General features: G+C 43.6%; 1 pseudogene; it reads left to right on the top strand.

Moving 5' to 3' along the window:
* Positions 1-18,838, top strand: part of LOC100471422 — a 45,135-nt pseudogene extending 26,297 nt beyond the window's left edge.
* Positions 18,839-24,897: the final 6,059 nt, after the last annotated feature.

The following is a 24,897-nucleotide window of genomic DNA, read 5'->3' as shown; positions in this document are numbered from 1 at the left end:
AAAGAATACATTATAAAAATTTGGGGGGTTTTACTTTGTATCTATTTATATACATAAAGTAACAAGTTCTTTGTCCAAAGGCCAGAGCCGGGCTTAGGCTCTACTGACCTAAGTGAAAACTAGGGTTCCTCTTTTCACTCAGTACTCAAGCATTTTGCAGACCCCAAAGGCAGTGAAGTCAGAAGTATTTGATTTAGAGTCTTAACCCAGCCTCTGTGGTTTGCAGATGGGACTTCCAACCCACTCAGTGTGAATGGATGCACTACAGGGCCAGGAAAGTCCCCTCCCCGCCATCCATCATAGGCTCCCAGCACTGTGCTTCATTTCCTGCCCAGCAGACCCAGAGAGTAAAAGCTAGCTACATCTCTCTCTCTCTCTCTCTTTTTCTCTCTCTCTCACTCTCAGTCTTTCTGCCCACCCCACATTCTTGTTTCAAGACAAGCTCAGGGGTCAGCCTCTCCATTACAAAACTCATATCCATCCCCTGCACAGAAGAACCATGAGGTGTTAAAACCTAATCCGGTCAGCTATACACAGTTTCCAGACTGTTCCTCTTTCCCTCACCATCTTCAGAAGGAAACAGCCTCTCTATACCTCCCCACTTCTCTTTACTAAGACCTACTCAGGCTTACGCATCCTTAAACATGTTTCCTAAATTGAATTTCCCAGCACCGGCATTATTTACGCAGAAACAGCACAGAATGATGTGGTATTTGGGCTGTGGAGAACTTAGTTTAGGGCAGTGGTTTTCCACCTGTCTTCCACAGAGACCTAGGTTATCAGGAGGCAAAGGGAAGGCCCACAGATGGGCTTCAGAACACCCTCACATTTCTCGTTTTTAGGTTTAGGAATTCTATGTAGTTTTTTTCTTCACTAGGAGTACTCTTTCACTCAAAAGTTTAAAAAAAAAAAAAAAGGCAACATTACCACAGGGAAACGTTCCTTTCCTCACACATCGCCCTATGACCATGAAACACATACAAGGAGCGATGCGTGCCTTTTCTACGCTGTCATGGAAGAAAAAGAGCTACGAAAAGCCTTTGTGTTGGGTAGTAAAAGTGACAAACAGGCAGAATGTTTACTCCTTCAGCCTCCCTAGTGCTTAGAATGACACAGTACCAGAGAACTTGGGATCATCTGTCCAGCCCTTCATTATTCAGATGTGAAAATGAAAACGCGCGGGGGCTAATGGCTTGCTTTATTAACTTAGAAGCAGAGTCGATCGCACAACTTTTTTATAGATAGTAGAGACTCAGTGTTGAAAGAATACATGTTTACATAATTAATTTGTTAATATATACCCAAATCACTCCAGAAAAAAAGTTCAGGTGATTTTCTAAGACACAGAAAACCAAAAAAGACTGGTATGTAATAGAAGTGGGAAAAAAACGAGTGGCTATGACTACAGTTTTCCTTATCTTGAACTCAACTCCAGAAATGTGTTCTTTGCTGCCTCAAGTCCTCGAGACTCAGAAAATTTACATTCATTGCACTTTCCTCGGCTGTTCTAAATTTTGAGTGATAACAATTTTCTACTTAGAACGTTAAATTGCTAGTGAGAAGCCAGGGAGGACTCGCGGCGAGGAGGTTTCTTGTGGGTAATAATATTTAGGTGGATGCCACCTTGATTTCATGAAAAGTTGTTTGCTCTTCTCTCAAGACCAGAGCCTTTCTACTTGCGCTTGCTAGAAGAAAATAGAATCAGCCCGAAGAGCAGCCCAAGCAGAGGGCCTGGGGGGGCGGGGGGGGGGCAGGTTGACATACGCTGTGTGCGGACACCTCACAGAGGCTGCTGTCTTGCTTCCCCAAGGTGCGCCTGCACACCAGCTTGGTAGACAAGCAGAATCTCAGGCCCCAGCCCCACTGGATCAGAATCCACTTTCCCGCAAGATCTCCAGGGGCTCTGAATGCACATTAAAGTTTGAGAAACAGCGGTCCGCAACATCCTTACGCCTTCAGGTACAGACACTCAAGAGGCAGCCATAGAATAACTAGCTAGAGCCTGACCTGTAGTGAAGGAGTGGGGCACGTTGATGAGAGGCTTTTGGCTTTTTTGGGAGGGAAGACTTTGCTTTGATGTTGGTTTGTTTATAAAGTTTTTTGTTGTCCTTGTTACTCTTCAGGGAAAATATCAAGTGAAAGTGAAATGGGGAAAAGGTGCTTTTCGAGCCAGTTTGATGAGTCATACTTTGGCACACATTGACAAAGATATTCACCCCCAGGGGGCATAATTGTTCTTGAGAAGTGACTTTGGTGTAGAGAAAACTTTTGTTTCCAGAGGCGCAGGCTACACAGCACGGAGTGGAATAGAAATATGGCGATTATCCAGTTCATTTACTTGCTGTACACAGCCAGACAAACCAATCCAGGTAACGCAGGCTATAAAAAACATTCTGAGGTGCCTGAATTATCCAGGTTCACTGCTAACGCTGTTCAAATGAACTGGATCACAGCCAGACTTGCACATCTTCTGTGCTTTTAAACCTCGTGCAAGGGAAACCTGCACCAGCAGACTCCAGAAGGGGAGGGAGGGGGTAAGTAACCCCTGGACCCGGACAGCATCTGATGAGGGGTGACATTAGGCTTTGGCAGAGCTTCGGCTGCTCTGTGTGCAAAGCAGTTATCGCGTGGAAGGCAGGGCGGCCTGCCAAAATACAGACACGGGGACCAACCAAAGGATAATTGCTGTAAATTCCATACAGAGAGCGAAGACAGAGATGTCAGCAAAAACACGTCGCCCGGCTGGGTAGCAGCACACACAGGATTACAGGGTAGAGTCCGACAAGAAAGGGGAGATTTTTGAAAAGGCCAAATTTGTTCAAACTAGGTATGGCAGGCCAGCTGGAAGACATGTCAGTCAAGGACTAGAGTCTCTGCTCCGAGGTATTTCTGTTACTTGTACATGACAGCTTCTCAAAACTAAATATAAGGAAATATTATAGATAGATTTCCTCCAGGCATCGTGTATGTTCTGATTGCAATTTAGGGAAGAAGAGACACCAACCAGGATTTGTTCAAGCCCTCCTAGGTGCCAAGGTCCCTTGCAGGTGCTTTGCGTAGATCTTTAAAAGCTGGCTATAAGGGGAGGTGTTTGACCTAGGAATCAACCACCCTTAAAGGGTTCTTGTTTGGACTTTAGGGATCCTTAAAGGTCCTGAAATGTATGAAATTTTTTGCATGTGTATTTTCCTCTGGGAGGAGAGCTCATAACTCTCAGGGGATGGTCAAACGGACCATGACCCCCAAAAGGTTAAAAAATTACAGTTCTCTGAATGAACACGAAGGATGAAGGAACTAATAACTATTGAGTGTAGGCCCTATACCTTCTAACATCATTTAATCCTCTTAAAAACCCAAAGGTAAGTGTTATTATCCCCATTTTACTGTTAAGAAAAAGCAAGCCTAAAAGAGAAGCCTTACCAGGTAAACACACCTAGTAACTATGAGACCTGGAACCTAAATTCAGTCTTATCTAGTCCAAAATCCAAACTTTTTCTAGGATACTATGCTTCCTGGGGCTTCCCGGGGGCTGGGGAGAGGGAGGGGGCATAAAGAATTAGTGAAGGAAGACCAATGTGACATCGCAGCTGGCTCTTGAAGATTTTTTTTTTTTTTTTTTAGTATATATTTATTTGACAGAGATAGAGACAGCCAGCCAGAGAGGGAACACAAGCAGGGGGAGTGGGAGAGGAAGAAGCAGGCTCATAGCATAGGAGCCTGATGTGGGGCTCGATCCCACAACGCCGGGATCACGCCCTGAGCCAAAGGCAGATGCCCAACTGCTGTGCCACCCAGGCGCCCCCCTTCGCAGCTGGCTCTTGAAGAATGAGTCGCGTCTGGGCATCTGGAGGTAAAAGGAAGGGCATTCTGGGTAGAAAGGGCAAGGTGAGAAGCTGACCAGTGAGAAGAGATAGAACACTAACGAAGGATATCATCTTCCCTCCTGCCAGCTTAGGAGCTTCCTAAAGGCTTGAGGGCCAAGTAACGTTTCCAAGACTAAACACACCCAGGGGTTAAACTTCTAGCCCCTTTGGTTTCAAATTTCCTGTCACCCAAACCCCAGTGCAACCAGAGGATAACCACTCCTATCAGAGACCCTGACAGAAAGCCCAGGGGCTGCTTAATGCCCGGTATCGATTCAAACAAGTGCATTTTGACTATTTCTAATGTGTCTCGAGCCAGGAGAGCAGGTTTACTGCAGGTCAGGAAGAAGCCAAGAGCTTACCCAGGGCCACTGGAGCCCAAAGAGCAACGTGCAGCCTGTCTGGGAGTGAAAGATCATCCGTTAAGTGTGAGGGTTTAATGCATCTCCAGTCCCCCAAGACACTCTTCTCTCAACATAAATAATACCCAGAGACTAACATATTCCACGTGCACCACAACACATTTAAATCAGGCTTTTAGACAAACGCATCGACTATACGGTGGGACCCTGCTGCCTTCTGAGATGGAAAAGCCACTCGACAAGGGGAATAGTAGCATGGAATCCCACGTAATTGAATTGTGGTTTTAAATCCTGTGATTAACAATGGCAAAGTCCTGCCTCGGCGCACTCACTGCCCCCCCACCCCCGGGGAGACACTGTGCACACCCCCTCGGACCGTCAGCGGCAGCCTCCTTGCTTTAGCTCCCATGTTATTTTTAGCAATCAGCTCTTTTTTGTGGGGGGGGGGGTCTTGTTTTCATAATTTTATTAAATTTTTATTTAAGTATCGTTGATGTATCATCTCTTATTAGTTTCAGGCGTCCAACACAGTGATTCGACAATTAAACACGTGACAAAATGCTCACCGGAAGTATGGTTACCATGTGTCACCACACAAAGGAATAACAATATTATTGACTGTATAAGCCCTATGCTGCACTTTTTACCCCTGTAACTTATTTATGTTAGAACTGGAAGTCTGTACCCCTTACTCCCCTTCATCTATTTCCCCCATCCCTCCATTCTCCTCACCTCTGGTGACCACCAGCTTGTTCCCCATGCCTATGAGTCTGTTTCTCTTGTTGTTTGTCATTTGTTTTGTATTTTAGATTCCACATATATGAAATCATAGGGTATTTGTCTTTCTCTGACTTATTTCACTCAGCATTAGACCCTCTCGGTCCATCCCTGTCATCACAAACAGCAAGATTTCATTCTTTTTTATGACTGAGTAACATCCCATCCTGCGTGCACACCACCTCTTTTCCTAGGGTAAATACCCAGAAGTGGAATTATTGGATCACAGGGTACTTCTGCTTTTGGTTTTTTGAGGAACCTCCATAGGTTTCTTTTGGAGTTTTATGGCCTCATGTCTTCCGTTTAGGTCTTTAATCCACTTCGAGTTTATTGTTGTGTGGTGTATAAGAAGGTGGTCCAGCGCCTGGGTGGCTCAGGTGGTGAAGCGTCTGCCTTTGGCTCAGGTCATGGTCTCGGGGTCCTGGGATCGAGCCCCGCATGCGACTCCCTGCTCAGCAAGGAGTCTACTTCTCCCTCTCCCTCTTCCACTCCCCCTGCTTGTGTGTGCGCTCTTTCCCTGTCAAATAAATAAATAAAATATTTTAAAAAAAGAAAGAGGTCCAATTTCTTCTTGTTGCATGTTGCTGTCCAGTGTTCCCAAAGCCATTTGTTGAAGAGACTTTTTCCCGTTGGATCCTCTGATTGACCATTTATGTGTGGGTGGATTTCTGGGCTGTCTATCCTGTTCCGCTGATCCACGTGTCTATTTTTGTGCCAGTACCATACGATAAGTACGGCTTTGCAGTGCATCTTGGGATCTGGGATTGTGATGCCTCCAGCTTCGTCCTTCTTTCTTAAGATTGCCTTGGGTCTTTGCAGTCTTTTATAGTTCCATACAAATTTTAGGATTATTTGACATAAAATTTTTTGTGGTAATCTCATAATTTTTTGTATTTCTGTGGTGTCAGTTGTAGCTTCTCCTCTTTTATTTCCGATTTTATTTATTTGAGTCCTCTCTCTTTCCTTCCTGATGAGACCGGCTAAAGGTTTATCAGTTTTGTTTATCATTCCAAAGAACCAGCTCTTAGTCTCATTGCTCTTTTCTGTTGTTTCTTCAGTCTCTATTTCATTTATTTCTTTTTTTTTTTTTTAAGATCTTATTATTTATTCGACAGAGATAGAGACAGCCAGTGAGAGAGGGAACACAAGCAGGGGGAGTGGGAGAGGAAGAAGCAGGCTCATAGCAGAGGAGCCTGACGTGGGGCTCGATCCCATAACGCCGGGATCACGCCCTGAGCCGAAGGCAGACGCTTAACCGCTGTGCCACCCAGGCGCCCCTATTTCATTTATTTCTGCTCACATCATTATTATTTCCTTCTTCTGCCCATTTGGGGTTTTATTTGTTCTTCTTTTTCTGGTTCCTTTAGGCATCAGGTTGGATTGTTTACTTGAGGTTTTTCTTCTTTCTTGAAATAGGCCCATATTGCCACTAACTTCCCTCTTAGAACTGCTTTTGCGGCGTCCCAAAGATTTTGAACCATAGTGTTTCCATTTCCATTTGTCTCCAGATATTTTTTTTTTATTTCTTCTTTGATTTCTTCATGGACCCGTTGTTTGTCTAGTAACATGTTAGTCAGCCTCCATGTGTTTGTGTTCCTTCCAGTTTTTTTTCTTATAATTGATTTCTAGTTTCATGCCATTGTGTTCAGAAAAGATACTTGAGGGGCTCCTCGCCGTCTCAGTCAGTCAGTGGAGCAGGCAACTCTTGATCTCGGGGTTGTGAGTTCAAGCCCCACACTAGGTGTAGAGATTACTTAAAAATAAAATCTTTAAAAAAAAAAAAAGAAACAAAAGACGTTTGATAGAATTTCAATCTTCTTAAATTTATTGAGATTTGTTTGGTGGCCTATCACATGATCTCTCCTGGAACATGGGCACTTACCTCTTCTTTATAAAGGAACCATCTCGGAAGCATTATTATTGTTCAAGTAATAACTCCAACCAAATTTTCTCATTGGCTTATAAGTGAATTTAAGTGTATGTAATAGCCCAGACCTCTTCAGGCTCCCTGGATGGGAATTCTTGAAATTGTACTTTCCATAAATAGAAGGCAAAAAAATATTAAAAGACAAAGATATACTCTATTCATCTTATGTCATTAGATCATAAGTTCCTTGAGGGAAGAAACAGGTTATTTGGCTGGTTGATTTAACATTTATTGAGTCCTAACTGTCCTCATGTACCATAGAAATAAATCTATCAATATACTTCATTACAAGAAAAACACATTGCTCTCTTTAAACAGGACCAAGCAGCATTCCCTTGGAGGCTTCAACAACTTGAAAGAGCAGCTCCTGTTCTCAAAAATATGGGTAGAAAATCCTGCATTCTATTCCATGAAATTGGAATATAAGATTTTCCCTCTCTAAAACGACTAGGTAGGTGATAGGAAATGGAGGACTTGCTGTGGAAGGGGGCAGGAGAACTCAGAATCCCTGGCAATATTTCACTTTCAATGCACACAACCTCAAAAATCCTGTATAACTAGGTTTCATATTTAGTATTTCTCAAACTGGTTTTGATTGAAATGGATATGCTGCATAATTAAACTTAAACATAAAAATTTTAAACACACCCCAAAAAAGTAGACAAATTTCTAAGCGAGTCACTATCAAGACCAGGAAATATGTGCCCGTACACGCATTGCAGATGCCCCCAGCATATCACTTAAAAGTGCTATCCTTACATCGGGGGTTGGGGGGGAGGACATAGGAGAAAGGGTGGCTGCAGTTTCAGCCTCATCGACAAACACCGAGACCGTCTACCAGAACAGCATAACCCAGAGCTCCGGGATAATTGTGAGCCCAACTTTGGCAGCTTGTTATCAATTCAGTGTGGGTGCCGTTTTGTAAACACATCTAATTTGGTTTAAAATTTTAATCCATAAAGTCATCACTAAAGGGCTCCAGGCTGCTGCAATGAGGAACCAACTGCTTTTGAAGCAGACAGGAAGGCACCAGAGCCAGGCAGGGTTTTCTGTCCTCAGGTCCCTCCTCTGTCTCCCTTATTCTGCTCCGGTCTCTCATTTCCTTCTCAGCAGTGTGCTGACTTTCCCATGCATAGTCTCCCTCTCGCACCAGCAATTTTCCGTTGCTATCCAACTGGTTTTCTGTCTCTGTATCTATACCTGTCCCTCTCTGTGTCTCCCTCTGTCTCTCTCTGTCTCCCTGTCTCTCTGTGTCTCTCTGTCTCTCTCTCTCTCATACACACACAGAATTTCTTTGCCTCTTTCTGACCCGTTATTCCAATCACCACCTCCTCTGTGCTTCTGGTTTAATCTACTTCTCTACTTCTCCAATATAAATGTGGCTCTTTAACAAAAAGCTCAGGCTAGAGAAAGAAATTGTCTTAAAGAGCTGATGGAGGAAACGTAGCTGCCTGGCAGATGGACTGACCGGGCGGACGGCATCTTGTCAGTTGCCCTCCTTTGAGTATTGGTTCTCATGGGTAATTAACCATAAGATGAGAGGGTTTTTTCAACAGAGAGACCAAAAGGTGAATCTTTTATCTAACAAACTATGTATCAGACCTGGTTCTAAGGGACTTGTGAATTTCAGCCACCTAGTTACTCTTCATAACAACCCTGTGAGATGGTATTTTTCCTCTCTCCCATTTCCCCGGAGACCGGAGCACAGAGAGGTCAAGAGGCTTGCCCAAAGTCACACAACTGGAAAGTGACTGTGAGGATTTCCACCCAGACGGTTTGTCTCCAGAGTCTATGCATTTAACCGCTACACTCTGCTGCTTCTCATTTGATTGATTGCATCTCTGTCTAATAGAGAGGAAAATTTGCATTCATTTTTTATGCATTCTATCTACTATTAAAGCCAAGTTTCTCTCTCAGAGAAAATAGGTGACTGATTTACCCTATTGGATAATTATTACCCTATTTACCCTATTGGGTAAATATTTATCCTATTGTATAAATCAGTTATTGCTCAAAACGCGTTTACAGCCCCCACCATTAACAACACGCACGTGAACCAGTAAAGTTCTAGACCAGCTTCTCACCTTCCTTCATCCTATTCCTTCTGCCTGTCCACATACATAACACACGCAATTCCCTTCCCAAAAAAGCAGCTTCTTAACCGGTCTCCTGCTCAGTGATGTCTAAGAGGGTGGCCCAGAGCAGCCAAGCAGATATGGCCCCCGGAGCTCCCCACACAGGGGCCCAGGAAGCTTCCCTAGAGAAGAATCGGGGTCGATCTAGAAATTCTCTACATTCTGTGCTGCTCTGTGTTCATCTACCTAACTTACTTTCATTCAACATTCAAGGGGGTAAAGCAAACCTGAGACGATTTGGGAAAGCCAGGAGAGAGGTCCCATTCTTTTCTGTAATAATAATAACATTTCTGTTCAGCGGGACTCACATTTTAGTCGCATTTCTTCCAAAGCATGCATTGCTTTAGGATTGTAAAACCCAAAGGCCCCAGGATTTCTCCTCTTTCAAAAATGGATGGTTCTGCTTTTCATTGAAGGTGCAGTTTAGAAAGAAGCAGCCTGTGAAACCAATTAACTAATTGGAAATCACTTAATGACTGTGGCAGGATTTTGGATTTCTGGCGTTGGTTCACAGCAGTCCAGAGAAATTGCTTTTCAATATTATGATAAGGTAAGCTGTGGAGGCCTCCCGGGAGACGGCCGAGGCTGCTGAGAGAGACAATGAGCTCTACTATGCCCCCCAAAATAAGGAGGCATTATAACAAGGAATTCCGTGATTGTAAAGCAAGCACAACATAAAAATCCGAAGATCTGTAGAGATCTGCTGAAAAATCAATGTGCGGTTATCATTCCTTGCTATGACTTTTGAGAGCTGACAATCTTCGCGTAGACATTATGCTGTTGAAATTGCTCTCACAGAGAGAGCCAGGCATGTGCAGAAACAGAGGTAACATGGGGAGGAGAAAAAAATAAGAGAGTAAAGTCTCACCGTAGAACAATGGTCCAATTAATTGTTTTCGTGTGAACAGAGTCACGTCCACATTAGGGAAGTAATCTAGTTAATCGCTCAAGAGTTAACATAGCCAGAGAAAATAAATTACCCCAAACACAGTATTTTATCTGTTCACCATTTGCTTGTTTCAAGGTAGTGAATGCTCTTAGCACATTTCTAAGTAGTATCATTCATTAGAACCAAAATCATCACTGTGGAAGACAATAGCCTCAATCTCTAATAGTCTATCTAATTCCTTTTGGCTCTCCTTTAAAAAGAGGCGTAAGGATAGGCACACATCTGTGCAATTTAAAATTGCTTATTTCTCTGGGTCTCAGAATTATTTTATGAGCATGGATGGCAATTCTCTTCGCCTCTCTTTGCCTTCGTTTACTCAGCTGTAAAATGGCCTGATGCCTGTTAGAAGAAATAGGCTGATTCAAATGATGGTGGGGTTTCACAAACTTAGTGCTGCAAGCTCCTCCAGCAGTGACAAACTTTCATTTTTTCCTTCCCCATTGACACAGTAAGTTTGGGCCACAAAGACTCTCTCCTGGAGATATCTGCTGTCGTTTCCCAACATGAGGGAAATTCTCTCCATCTGCTTGTCACTCCACTGGCTGCATGTGGGCCTTCCCCAGTCCCCAGCTTTATTAATTCAGTAACGTAGATGCCTCCACTGGGTACTGTCTTAGATGCTTGTTTTGTACCCAGCTATTACCCAAAGGACAGAAGGTCTTCCCTTCTGAGGCAACAGCATCAATAAAGACGAGGGCCATTCCCACATTGCTATGCCAAGCATCGGCCCACCAGACTGCAGGACTGTGGTAGCCCTTTCCCATCACCTGCCTCAGACTGGGTGCTCATTCAAAGTGGGATGCACTTTGCAGAGCCTTATCCCTGGAAGTCCTGCACACAGGAAATGCCCAAGGCAAGGAGAGCAGCATTTAAACTACAATAAGTTGATGATTCTTCCTTTAAAATAATGTTTCATCCCCTGGTGGGAGGGGCAGGAAATGTGTATTTTATTACCTTTCTTGGGATTTAACTTCTAATCTGCATTCTAGAAGATGACATCCAACTAATATCAAGATTATGTCAAGATAACAGGGCTGATAAACTCATCGTAATTACCAATGAAGAGAACCAGTAAGGAAAACAGAACACTGCATTTAATATATGCGAGGGGAGCAGCCTTATCATGAATTTCCTGGATGTAAGTTGAACTACCTTAGGAAATAAGAGGGAAACATTTTCATCTTCTTAATAAAAGAAAAACCTGCAAAATATCAAAGGAGGAAAATCTTGCAATTGAACCTTCAGATCGGCTCAGGACATTTTCCAGGATGACGCACCTGATGGGACATGTGGGTCAACGGATAGCTTTCCGAAGCTCATCCGTCCCACTTACAACATGCTGCACACTGACCCAAAGACGAGGCAATACCTGCGAAGACGGGCTGATTGCCAACTAGTACAGCCTCACCTACAAACCTCGGCATTCTGGGGTTAAACGTCTCTGCCCAACAAAGGGTGAGCAACGAAGTCCATTGCACAAAGACAAGATCAAGCCCAAAGTCTAACAAGAGCTCCCCTGTTCCTGAGTCCTTGACTTAGTGAATGTTACTACAAAAAGAAAAATATACTTTGATCTAGGTTGTTACTTCTTCCCTCTGCTGTCTTCTGTGGCTTTGCCTATAAGCTCACAGTTTGTAGTTAAATTGGACAATTACCACGCGAGAAGTGAATAATTAATGAACAGTCACCGTATATGTTTGGGAGAGTGTGACCCAATCATTGAACAGAGAGCTGAACCACTAAAATAAATGACTTGTTCCACTCATTACCAGACCAGCATTTGTTTAGAGGTTCCTAGGTGCCCTATCAAAATTCTAATCAGTTCTATTTAAATTACATTTTTTGCACTGCATTGTTACAAATGCTAATTTATGCCTAGAACGGAACAGCTTTATTTCTTACCTCCTGAAGAAACGGATGAATAAAAACATACTTCTACAGGGCATAAAAGATTATCAAGGGTTCAATGACTATTGGATTTTGCACTTGCCAAAACACATCCCAAAACTCAGAGCTGAAGCTTTAGGAGACAACAAGGACATTCACATCCTCCCACGACAAAGCTGTCCCTGTGAGGAGGCAGAGGACTGTCACAGCAGCTTCTGCAACCACAACCCAAGACGTCCTGCTATTGGGGACAGGAGCAGCTTTGAGGGGGAGGAAGGGAAAGAAGAGGAAATTCTTCCTGCTAGGGAAGAATGACCCAAAGGATCTTACAGGCAAATGGTTATTTCATAATCTCTGGACAACCTTCCTGTGCTGAGGGAAACTTCTCCAAGCCTGGAACCACATCTACTTTGCCAATGATACACATCTCCACCAGCTAATAGGAGGCGACAAAGTGGCATATAAAATGGTAACTGCACCTCTTTTTTCCCAAGTAGTTTGGTCTCCAGCCTTAGTCCCAAAGCCGCTCTAACCAATGAGAGCTGTTCCACCCCCAAGAAGACAGAAGCACGGTTTTGCTCTCTCTAATGTACAGTCAGGCCGCTTGCGGCCTGGGAGTGGCCTAGCCAGGCCCCAAGTCATGGGCAATCTACAAGACCTCAGAAGAGAAAGAAGGTGGAGAGTGATGTTCTAGAAATAGCTAGAAATCTCCTAATGAGACCACAGACATCCCACTTGTAGAGTAACTTCCTACAACACAATGCTCCCCACGCAGCCCAAACCTGGTGTCTCCGTGGGAGTCAGCAAGCCTGCCGTTAGCCCTCCTGAAGTGGGAGGCATCGAATTCGGAATCCATTGCTAGACGTTTTTTGTGAGCTGAGGAATTACCGTGAAAGGATTGAATTTCCAAGTGGAAGTCAGCAGCTGCTGGGGAGGCTGAGGCCACCTCAATCATCCTGCGCCACCGAGTCTCTTGTGGAGAGAGGGCAAGGCAAGGCCGGATCAGCCCGGCTTAGGGCTGCATGGCCGGGGGGATGGAAAACACAGGTTCATACAAGCATTTAACCTCTTTTAAGCAGTGCAATGTGGCTGGGGCTTAAAACAAGGCTGGAACATTTTCTCACTTATTATCACCTTGATAACCTGTTCTTGTAGCTAAGGAAAGAGTGTGGGGAAGAAGGAGGTGCCAAGGGGGAGCACTGGGAGAGGAGGGGCGGGTCAGAGCACTGAGCAAGAGGAGAGCAAGCCTCTGTTTTCTTGTTTTGCGAGTGCAGTTAGGAAAGGGGGAAGGTAGTTTGTTCTCTAAATATTTCTCCTTTTAAATGTAAACAGTATTTTGTCCAGAAGTATGGCTAATCACTTCACGGGAAAGGGGGGAAAAAAAGAATAGCTTTCATTCATTTTCTTTGAAACCTATTCATCAGTTTGAAGGTAAAATTTCTCTATGAAATACCTAAGTAATGGTGACGCTTCTGCAAGACCTAGGGGTGCGGGAGGGGCGGAGAGCGGAGAAGGAAGGCAGAGCCAGGGAGAGCTGTGCTCGGTCATCGGTTGTGGACAGAAGATGACCACCTGGGACAGAAAGTGGCCCCAAAGGCTTTTACGGCAGGACTGGTCCTCAGCGAGAAAGCCCCTCCCCACGCCTTCCCAGAGCTGGGCTTAAGAAGCATGCCTCCCTCTGAGAAACAAACCAAGGGCTTCAGAGGAGAAGGGGTGGGGGAATGGGACAGACCGGTGATGCGTAGTAAGGAGGGCACATATTGCATGGTGCACTGGGTGTTATGCGCGACTAATGAATCATCGAACTTTACATCAGAAACCAGGGATGTACTGTACAGTGACTAACATAATATAATAAAAAAAATTAAAAAAAAAAAAAGAAGCATGCCTCCCTGCTCCAGGGCCGAAACTAGAGAAATGAAACCAGTGATGTTTCTCAATCTTGTTTCAACTACAATAATAATTGATCCTAATATTCATAAAAATTACTCATCCTCCTTCAAAGTTTCTTGAGCCAAACCCAAATCAAAGCCAAATGATGGGAGCCTGTTTGTGTAAAAATCTCACAGCCATTCCAACCACCAGATGATTCTATAAGCCACTTACCACCACCACCCCACCTGAGACACGTTAGTACCAGATAACAATTCTGGCCAAATCCTGATCGCTTACATTTGAGCTCTAGAATTTCAGTTCTCTAATCTGAAAAAGAAAATTCAGTCACTGGGGAATGTGTATTGTCTACCTTATTTGTTCCCAAATTTTCAGATTGGGATGCTTGCTCATCATTGTGATTTTCTTACTATTTTCGTTGCAGGAATTTAATGTTAACTGAATGGCCACAATTTTTCTGACTCAATCCAGGATCAATGATATGGGAATTTCACTGAATCATACTTACCACTGACTCCAGGCCCATCATTTAGCTGTTCATTTCAAAAGGTGATGTTCTCAGTCAAAACCTTACCCATATTAGAAGTATAAGACAAGAAGTCAAATGAGAAGACACATTCCATCTGTGAAGTGATTCACATGTTTAATACATCAGTCTAGCCTCCATCCATATCACTCATAAAAATATCAAACAAAACCAAAGAGAGTCATGTGACATATCACTAGTGATCTCATTCCAGATTAAAATCAGTAATCAAGGGGCGCCTGGGTGGCTCAGTCGTTAAGCGTCTGCCTTCGGCTCAGGGCGTGATCCCGGCGTTATGGGATCGAACCCCACATCAGGCTCCTCCGCTATGAGCCTGCTTCTTCCTCTCCCACTCCCCCTGCTTGTGTTCCCTCTCTCGCTGGCTGTCTCTCTCTCTGTCAAATAAATAAATAAAATCTTTAAAAAAATAAAATAAAAATAAATAAAAAAAAAAAATAAAATCAGTAATCAATCAATATTGCATATATCTTATTGTTCCACCTTCTTAACAATTACTTAAAAGACTAAACGGAAGGGCATATTGTTAAACTTGAAGATGATACAAAGCTCATATTTTGGATTCCGCATGACTCAAAAGTTCTTGCCAAGCTGGACATTTTCTACACAAATGTAATATAAGATACCACGGGAATAAATGTAGCCTTGTACTTAAGTTCAAAAAGCCATTATAAGTACATTACATTTTACCAACAATCATGTGAAAAATCAGTGCGGCTCTTAATTTGCTTATAAAATCAGTATAAACCATTGTTCTATGACTGCCCAAAATGCTAATGCAATTTTATTTTTTTAAGGATTATTTGTGTATTTTGGAGAGAGAGGGAGTGAAAGGAAGGGCAGAGGGAAAGAACCTTCAAGTAGATCTGAGCGTGGAGCCGAAGGCGGGGCCTGATCCTACAACCCATGAGATCATGACCTGAGCCAAAATCAAGAGTCCAACGCTCAACTGACTGAGCCACACAGGCGCTCCTGCTAATTCAATTTTAGATGTCATTAATAGGCACCTAGTCCAAAACAGTAGTTGTATGGTGTAAGACATCACATCGCTAGCCTAGAAAAGTTAATATAATCTCTTTCACCAACTATGTGAATTTGAGCAAGCCATGTGATTTGAGCCCCAGTGTTCTCATCTGAAAATGGAAATAATAATAGTTGACAAACATATTCCCACAAAACTGTTATAAAATCAAATGAAACCGTATCCATAAAAGTGTTTTTAAAATTATAAAGTGTCACTGCACTGGACATCTGCTGTTTGTTACCCAACAACCATCCACTTCTTTCTGATAAATATAATACAGCTCTCCTCTGAGGAACTTCCCCTCCACCCGCTAACCGCATTGTGAGCCCCAACTGGCTGAGGCCACGGAAGTCTGTTTAGGAATGGACACATAACCCAATCACGGCCAAGGAGACATGAGGAGTCTATGCTACAGCTCTTTCAAAAAAAGAAGTCTCACTCCTTTTCTGCATCTGGTAATCTAAGGCGAGTCTTGGGTTAGCATCCCACTACCCAGGAAAGAGTCAGCCTTAAAATGAGCTGATAGAAGAAGGCAGAAATGAAAGAGACAAGAAACTAATGACCTCATTTGATATTCTGGATTAGACCCTGCTCCCGGAGGAAGCCCAGATTCCCATGACTGTGCTATATTTCTAGCCAATATTTTCCCTTTTTTAAGTCAATTTGAGCAAGGTGTTTCTGTTACTTGCAACAGGAAATGTCCTATGATTATACATTGGTTTTAATGTCTTGGAAAATCCAGTTATTCAACTATATGGAAAAAATTAATGAGAGAGTTTTCAAATGGAGATACAGATATATATATATATATAATATATAGATATATTTCTTCAACAAAAATCAAATCTATATTTAGAAAGTGTTAGACTGCTGTAATTGTGAGATTGTTTAGATTGTTAGATTGCTAGGTTAGATTGTGTTTCCTGAAACAAACAAAATTTCATTACTGACTATGCCTTGGATTCTAAAACGCATATAAGGAATTACATAAAAATTTTGTTCTAAAGATAATTTTTTAGCATTCTGCCTCTGGGAAAGCCATGTTTCCAGCCTTCCTCATCTTGTCTTCTTTGTCTTCCTGCTGAGCTAATAGCCAGATCTCCAACTAAAACAGCAGTACCCATCTCTGATTAATGGGACCTTTCTCCCCACCTTTTTTAATGGCTTCCTCCCATTGCGATTTCAATCAGAACATTGCTGGGAATCCCTCCTGGTGCCTCTCCAGGACCACTTCTATTGCCATTTTTTATGTACTCCTCCTCAAGAAGGGAAAAGCCAAAGAAATGCCTCCATATTCCGCGGCTGAAATCAATGTGGAGTGTGAAGGAACTATAGCACTCTCTTGCCAGAGAGGGTCTAGATAATATTCAGCTAGTCCAGGGGTCAGCAATGGGCTAAATCCAGTGCACCTGATTTTGATTTGCAAGTGTTGGTAAATAAACACAACATGCGTATTTGCTACACATTGTCTCTGGCTGTTTTCATGCTACAATAGCAGAGTTGAGTAGTCGAGAAAAAAAACAGTATGGCCCGAAAAGCCTAAAATACTTACTATCTGGCCCTTTATTTATAAAGTGTGCAGACTTCTGACCTAATCCAATCATTTAGCCTAGAAGCTTAGGCCCAGGAAGGGCCAAATGGTAGATAAGAGGCCTAACCCAAATTTATTCTAGGTGGTATTTTCATGGGCTATTCTTAGCCACGTACTAGATTAGAGGTGCCTGAAAGCAGCTATTGGACCTTATCTTTCTGTGGTATCCAAAATAATGGAGGCTGAATATTGAAGTCACCATTAAAGTGAGTTAAATAAATGCATAGGGATTGAGGAAATTAAGAGATTCCTTCAGAGACCTCTCTTCTATGTAAACCATTTCCTCTCCAGCCTCCACAGCCCCCAAATATTTGTAGCCACAAACCAGTCTTCCTCACACTGGTCATCAAGCCACTATCTATGACATTACCTGTAAAAGGCCATAATAGTAGCCACCTACCAGAGTTGTGAGGGTCAAATGAGATAAAGTGTGTGAGGCACGTAGCACAGTGCCTGGTTTATGCTCAACATTCAGAGAGTAGCAGATGATGATGATGGTTTATCATTATCATAAAAATGGAGGCACCCTGAAATACAACTGGGTATTGGGGGAACAAAATAACTGAACTGAGGGTTTCTCTTAGATTCTCCCACAAGCAAAATATGAGGGGAAAATACAAGAAGGTGGGGTTCCAACACTCAATTTCTGCAAATAATCCAATTCATATTCAATTGCCATCATCCAAGGAAGTCAGAGCACAAGTGGAGGAAATATTTTCCCAGATCCCGACAGTACTCATAACACTGGAAGGGCAGAAAAAGAGTCTTTCCTTGGGGCCAGAGCATTACATGTACCAACACATAATAAACTAAGGGCTCTCTGCTCCTCCCTGTTCGACAGACAGCCACATCTTCTGGCGCAGTGCCAGCCACGTCACTGAGACATGATGGGGAAGGTCAGAATAAACTGATTCAGCCATATTGGGCGCCTGGGTTTCTTTTAACCCTGGCAAAGTGTATATTATCTCCATCTACAACCCCTTCATTGACCTCAACTACAGGGTCTATATGTTCCAGAATGATTCCACCCACAGCAAATACATGGCACAGTCAAGGCTGAGAACAGGAAACTTGTCGTCAATGGAAAGCCCAGCTCCATCTTCCAGGAGTGAGATCCCACCAACAACAGATGGGGTGATGCTGGTTGGTACTGAGTATGTTATGGAGTCCACTGGGTCTTCACCGCTATGGAGAAGGCTGGGGCTCACTTGAAGGGTGGGGCCAAGGGGGACATCATCTCTGCCCCTCCCACTAATGCCTCCACGTTTGTCATGGGCGTGAACCATAAGAATTATGACAACACCCTTAAGATCATCAGCAATGCTTCCTGTACCACCAATTGCCTGGTCCCTCTGGCCAAGGTCATCCATGACAACTTTGGCATCATGGAAGGACCCATGACTATAGTCTATGCCATCACTGCCACCCAGAGACTGTGGACAGCCCCTCTAGGAAGCTGTGGGGTGATGGTGGAGGGGCTGCCCACAACATCATCTCTGCTTCTACTGGAGCTGCCAAGGCTATAGGCGAGGTCATCCCTGAGCTAAATGGGAAGCTCACTGGCATGGCCTTCCTTGTCCCCACCTCCCACATGTCAGTCGTAGATCTGATTTGCTCCCTGGAGAAAGTTGCCAGATATGATGACATCAAGAAGGTGGTGAAGCAGACATCAGAGGGCCCCCACAAGGACATCCTGGCCCACACTGAGGACCAGGTTATGTGTCTCCTGCAACTGTAACAGTGACACCTGCTCTTCCACCTTTGATGCTGGGGCTGGCATTGCTCTCAATGACCAACTTGTCAAGCTCATTTCCCAGTATGACAATGAATTTGGCTATGGCAACTAGGTGATAGACCTTATAGTCCCTATGGCCTCCAAGGAGTAAGAGCCCCCGGACCACCAGCCTCAGTGAGAATAAGAGGAAGAGAAAAGCCCTCAGCTGCTGGGGAGTCCTTGCCCCAACTCATCCCCCAATATACTGAGAATCTCCCAACCTCCAGTTTCCATCCCAGACCTCCTGAAGAAGGGGAGGGGCTTAGGGAGCCTTACCTTGTCATGTACCACTAATAAAGTATACTGTACCCAGAGTAAATAAACAAACAAATGAGGGGAAAACCTAGCAGTGTATCAAACAGCATGTGTATAGTGTGGAACCACTTGGGCCAAGGATAGTTGTCCTAACCATCCTCACAATGGTAATAGTCCCACATGATTCCAGAAGACCCCTCAGGCCACACAGGCCTCTGTCTAGTCTGACTAATCCTTCCTTCTTTAGATTTTATGGCCATAACTCTCTCTCAGTCAACAGGAATTTATTGTCATTGCTCAACAGCATACCACCTACATTGTATGAAAGACTTCACCAGGGGCAAAATATTTTTGCCATTCATTCCATCCTTTTGCCAAAGAATTATGCTTATGATGTTATTTTGCATTTTGATCATGCCTAACATGGACATCGGAAGAGAAAAATAAGCCTTATCACCCCAGCCATTGGAAATAGACAAGAACTGCTCCGCACCATCTCTCTGGACTAAGATGGCAGGTGGCAATCCCCCTTTAGATAAACGCCCCGTTAGAACCGAACAGGACAGTTAGAGCAATGTAGTCTGCGCTCTCTCCTACCCAGTTTCTTTCTCTCTTTCTTTCTTTTTAATGCTAATTACAAGGACTAAACTTTTCACAGGGTTGCTTAGCTCATATTGAGAATCAAACCCTATATGCGGTCCTCTGTGATGTGCTAAACTCATCTGCTTACGCCTTGGCATCCAGGAAAGATATACTGGGGCTAATAACTAGTAAACTCCCACTTTAGAAGGGCCTTTCCCGCCCCAGCCCCCACCCCTACTGCCACCATCTGTGTTTGTTCTTTGGCTATATAAGAACTCAAACTGGGTGGCAAGCATGTTATTTTTAAAAATCTTTTAGTGGCGTCTATACCCAGAACTGCCGCATCACAATTATCCTCACCAAACGAGGAAACTTCACATTGAGAATGGATATGGTGTTCAGCCAGCACCAAATGTCTCTCCTTCTGCCTTTTTGTCTTTCCGATCAATCAGAACATGTGAAAGTCCCAAATGAAGAGTAAACACACGGCCCAGGTTCCTTTCATCTCCTAACATATGTCATGAAGGGGGAAAGAAAAAGCCCTATTCCCAGCTTCAATCAGCCATTCGTTTTCTGCAACTTGAACCTTGAGCTGAAAGGAACGTGTGCGGGGCTGTGGGGGAGAGTTGAACGCGGGCCCACTCCTTGGAAGATAATAGGTATTCGCCACATACCTGCATCTTGGAGTCATTATCTCCCCTGCGAGCACTTCTGTATTTATATATAATGAGATCATTACCAGGCAGCTATTCCAATTTTATTCAGACTTTAATATTTCTTGAAGAAAAAAAATAGCATACAAAAGGGTTTGTGATGCCAACTCAATCAGACGTGCTGTTGATGGAGAATTATTCAAGTGCAAGCCGGAACAGGAAAAAAAATAATTTCAGAGAGGTTTCTGTCAAAGTCGAGTTCTCCTGTAATGATGTTTCGAGTGAATGTGCCGAAGTGTCCAGAGGTGAGGAAGGAAAATAACAACTCACAGAAGAGAGGGCTCCGTGTAGGATTAACAGCGAGGCGTGTCCCCCCCTAACCAGCAGGGCAGGTAAGGCAGGGCCTCCTGGCAAGACCGGGCCCCCACCCAGCTTCCCCCAGGTCATCAGACCAGGGAGGCAGCTTTACTTGCCTTCCCTTCGCCTCTGGTGGCACAAGCAGCAGTCTGGGGTTAGAAATCAACCCTTTTGTGGGTGTTACTACCCCTTAGGGTGGAGCTCCGGTGGTTAGGCCAGGGAGGCGAGACAATTCCTTTCCCGTTTTCCTAATACGCAGCTTTACGTGAAAGAAGGGACTGTCTCTCTCACCATCCCTGTGGCCTCCGCCCAACAAAGACTATGGCAGGATTTCCTTTCCTTTTGTTCCCATTCACACAAAATGCCTAGCAATTCAGTACGCCTGCTAGTCAAGTATTCTGCCTGAGGTTTAATAAACCATACTCTATCAGTTCTCGGTAAATTAGGAAATCAAATGAAAGAAATTGAATACTAAGATCCAACAAAAAGGAATCTCTCTTCGATAATCCAGATGGCACCTCAGGATTATTCCAAACCGTAGGTGACAATTATGAAAGTTGTTTATCACTGGCCAGCACTTCTAGAAATACGCTCTGCTAATGTGAGCTCTCTGGATGTTTGAACTTGGGATAAACATGAATTTACTGTTCATTTCAAAGGCCTATAGTTTATCCTGAGATTACAAATCCAAGAAGAGGACCATCTTAGCTATTAGCGCTCAGTACTAACTGCAGATGGGAGGAAGTTGTTGGAACAGGAACGAAGGCTTGTCATCACAATAAATGTGACATTAAAGGATTCTGGGTCTTTTTTTTTTATGGTGATTATAAAGTACTAATTACTTTTCCCCTAGCATTTCCTAACAAGGCAAACCAAAATAACATTATAAGAGAATTTACAAAGTGTCCCTGCTGTCCACTGAGCCCCCAAACGTGACTCCAGCATGGCGTTGGTAGATTTCTTATTGAAATGGTCAGTAGTTAGTTCTGGTACAATTGTTAAGGCTATTTTATACATCCTAGTCTTGGAAAGTACTCAACATTTAGAAGTCAGTTTGTAAGAGAAAGGAAGGAAGGGAGGGAGGATAGTGATATCATGTCTCCATGAAATACAGCTAGCTCCATCACAATCTATATTGTACAGGCAAAGGAGGGCATCAAAAGAGCCCTAAAGACTCTCGAGCTTAAGAGAGACTTAAACAAGAAAATGGGAACAATTTTCTCTCCCACTCCATAAATCCACGATAGTTAGTCATAGCAATTATTTCAAGATTAACTCCTTGCAAAGGGGAAGGATCTGGCCAAGTAAGAATCATTAAATTTCTTTCCATCACTTACTATTGTGTGTTAGCACGTTATGCGTGTGTGTGTGTGCATGCGCGTATAGAAAGAGAGATTTTTCATTTACCATTAACACGGACTCTCCGGAGGAGAGTAACAACTCCTCCATCTGCCTCCCTTGTGTCTTTACCTACCTTTTGGTCTTCCCTCACAGCCTTAAAAGAAGGCAGACCGCTCTTTTTCTCAAAAACCTTCTGCCTCTCCAGCATCCTTAACCAAGCCTCCCCTGTCCCTTGCCTTCTGTCATCCAATGTGCTTGCGTTCCCCATCTGTGGACAGCCCTCCCAAGGCTGGCTCCCAGCAGATGTGCCTCCAGCCCCTGCTCGTCCACGTGTTCACTGTGACAACAGCAAGACTGCTAGGAGCATCATTGCTCTTCATGCTATGTTTCCATGACTCGGCCTTGCAAGTGCCCGCAAATTTGCTGTATTTCATCCTTTCTTCAACAGCCAAAATGTTCATTACTTCACAACCCATTCTCTCCATAAATATCTAAGATACAGCTTACATATCAACTGCACCACTGAAATTTCTAAGATCATAAAGCCCAACATTTTTGACATAGTAAATTGTCTCTGTGGACCCTTAACCCTTTGGACCTTTTGGAGAGACTGGACGTGACCAGAAGGACATCCTCCTTGCAGCTCTTTTCATTGAAGTCCCACATTAGCTGCTCCCCTCTGCCTCACCTCTGTCTGGTCCTATCTACCTGCCACAGGGCATTAGGCTTTATTCACAGCTGGGCAGCCAGCCTATGGGGAGGGCTTCAGAGATGATGAACTATTGCCCCCCCCACACTGTCCCCACGACCACCATGCACAGAGCACCACTCCACACCGAACACGGGATTTAACTCTGGGTTAAAGTACTGTATCTCACAGAATCTTCTTTTTAAAAAGTAAATGCCTTTTAAAAGCTTGTACATTAATTCATCATCTATTAATACAAAATTAGTTTCATAGATAATTAAATGTTAGCTCAGAAATCAGAAAGTAGCACATGAAGAAATGGAATATAAAATGAGTTCATTTTGAAGGAATGTCATCTCTATTGTCTAGATAGAACAAAATAAAATCATGCCCAAGAAAATAAATGTACTTTAATGCCCACTTTAATATACTATTCACATAATTAAAACAATATGAAAATTACCATAATTGACAACAGGCAAGGTAATATTCTACTAACCCTGCAGAGCTGTGATTAAAACGACAAATTTGATGCCCCCTCAGAGAGTTAAAGGTCTATAGTAAGGAGGATTCTGGGAAAGTTAATTATCAATATCTGTCTATGAAGCTTCTAAAATAGCATGATGATTTACTGTCGGAAATACGAGAGAGAACATTCCCCACCTACCAAATGTTGTGGCGCTATTTAACTGCTCTCCCGGACTCTAACCAGGGAAAATTGGTCACAGTTTCTGCTGAGACCACAAGGACCTGATCCTTTTCCCCATAAATAGCTTTCTCTGCCCACGTGCTCTGTGGGGAACACTTAACCTTGTTTCACTGCTGTCTTGGAGCCTCACCCTAATGATTAGCTCGCCTCCATTTAGACCGTTGCTGGCAATCACCATGCTTTGTATAAAGCAACTGTGTGTTTATCTATCAGAATTCACTCCTTAATTTTTGCAGCTGCCCAAGATGCTTCTTTCCTGCAGTCCCCGAACCTAGATCAGTGGGTAGGAAATAAGTTGTCTCGATACCGTGTGTGAAAGTGGTCAAGCTTAAAGTTCTCTTTTCTCTCTCTGCAAAATGAACTCTGGTACCAGATTAATAAGATTACACCTCCGCTCTGGAACAAAGTGCCACCTTTAATCATTTCCAGAAGTGGGCCATCCGACCTTCCGCCTGGTAGGTTCATGAACAACAGGAAAAAGATCAGCAGGCAGTGTCAAAGGCCAAAAATATCTTGCCTCTGAAGACCTTCTTCTAGCAAAGGGTCTTAGGAATCAAAGCAAGGGCATAGCTGCCTAGTATTCCACAAACAGGGGAGTTGAAAACCGCCAGCGTCTGTAATAAGGAGGCCGTGGAAATCACGCCAATATCAGAAGCACACAGGATTTGCAAGTGATATCCATTACCTTGAATGCTGGCATCATGAAATGAGATTCAAGGACAGCATAGGAACTGGGTCTGACTGTGAGCAGACTCGGGTTCTTTGCCTCTTGATGCTCCTGACGGGCCATGTCTTGAGGGAGAAAGCACGCTGTGGTCAGTGGGCAAAAAAGAGACTCTCTTGCCCTGTTATTAGTGAATTCTACCATGAACCAGGTCTGAAGATAGGAGGCATGTGCCAAAGGTGACTTATTTAGCTCTTCTTTCCATGAACAAAGACACCCGCCCTCTTTACTTATATCAACAGGGTTCCTTCCAGAAGCCACAGAGCAGGAGTTCTTAATTGCACTGTATCAGGGGTTGGCATAGTTAAGTGGTTGCAACAAAGTGCTCACGGCATGCAACACCTGATATTAACTTATTTACCCTTTCTAGAAAAAGTCTGCTGATTCTTGCCTTATATCCTCTCTGACAAAGTTAAAAATAATTTAACAATGGCCAATGTTTATCAAACTTTTCAATATTCAATACACTATTAAACACATTACATGAATTATGTCATTAAATTGCCATAACAGCTGTATGAAGTAGATATTTTTGTTTTCCCCATTTTAAAAGTGAAGGATCCAGGGCGCCTGGGTGGCTCCATCGGTTGGGTGTCTGACTCTTGATTTCGGCTCAAGTCATGATCTCAGGGCTGTGAGATCAAGTCCCCCATCAGGTGACACGCTTGGCATAGAGCCTGCTTGGGATTCTCTCTCCCTCACCCACTGCCCTCCCCACCCCCCCCTCGAAAAAAGTGAAGGATCCAAGGCTTGCAGAACGAATTAGTCTCTAGGACTAGGAAGTGGGGGAGGCAGGATTCAAAGTCTGACCCCCCTAACCCACTCTTTCAACCGGTAAACAATATTTCCTCTAATATAATGA

Source organism: Ailuropoda melanoleuca, chromosome 5 (genome assembly GCF_002007445.2).
Source record: "Ailuropoda melanoleuca isolate Jingjing chromosome 5, ASM200744v2, whole genome shotgun sequence".
Taxonomy (NCBI): Eukaryota; Metazoa; Chordata; class Mammalia; order Carnivora; family Ursidae; genus Ailuropoda; species Ailuropoda melanoleuca.
Note: the sequence above shows the minus strand (reverse complement) of the source record. Positions and strands in the feature narration are given on the sequence as shown.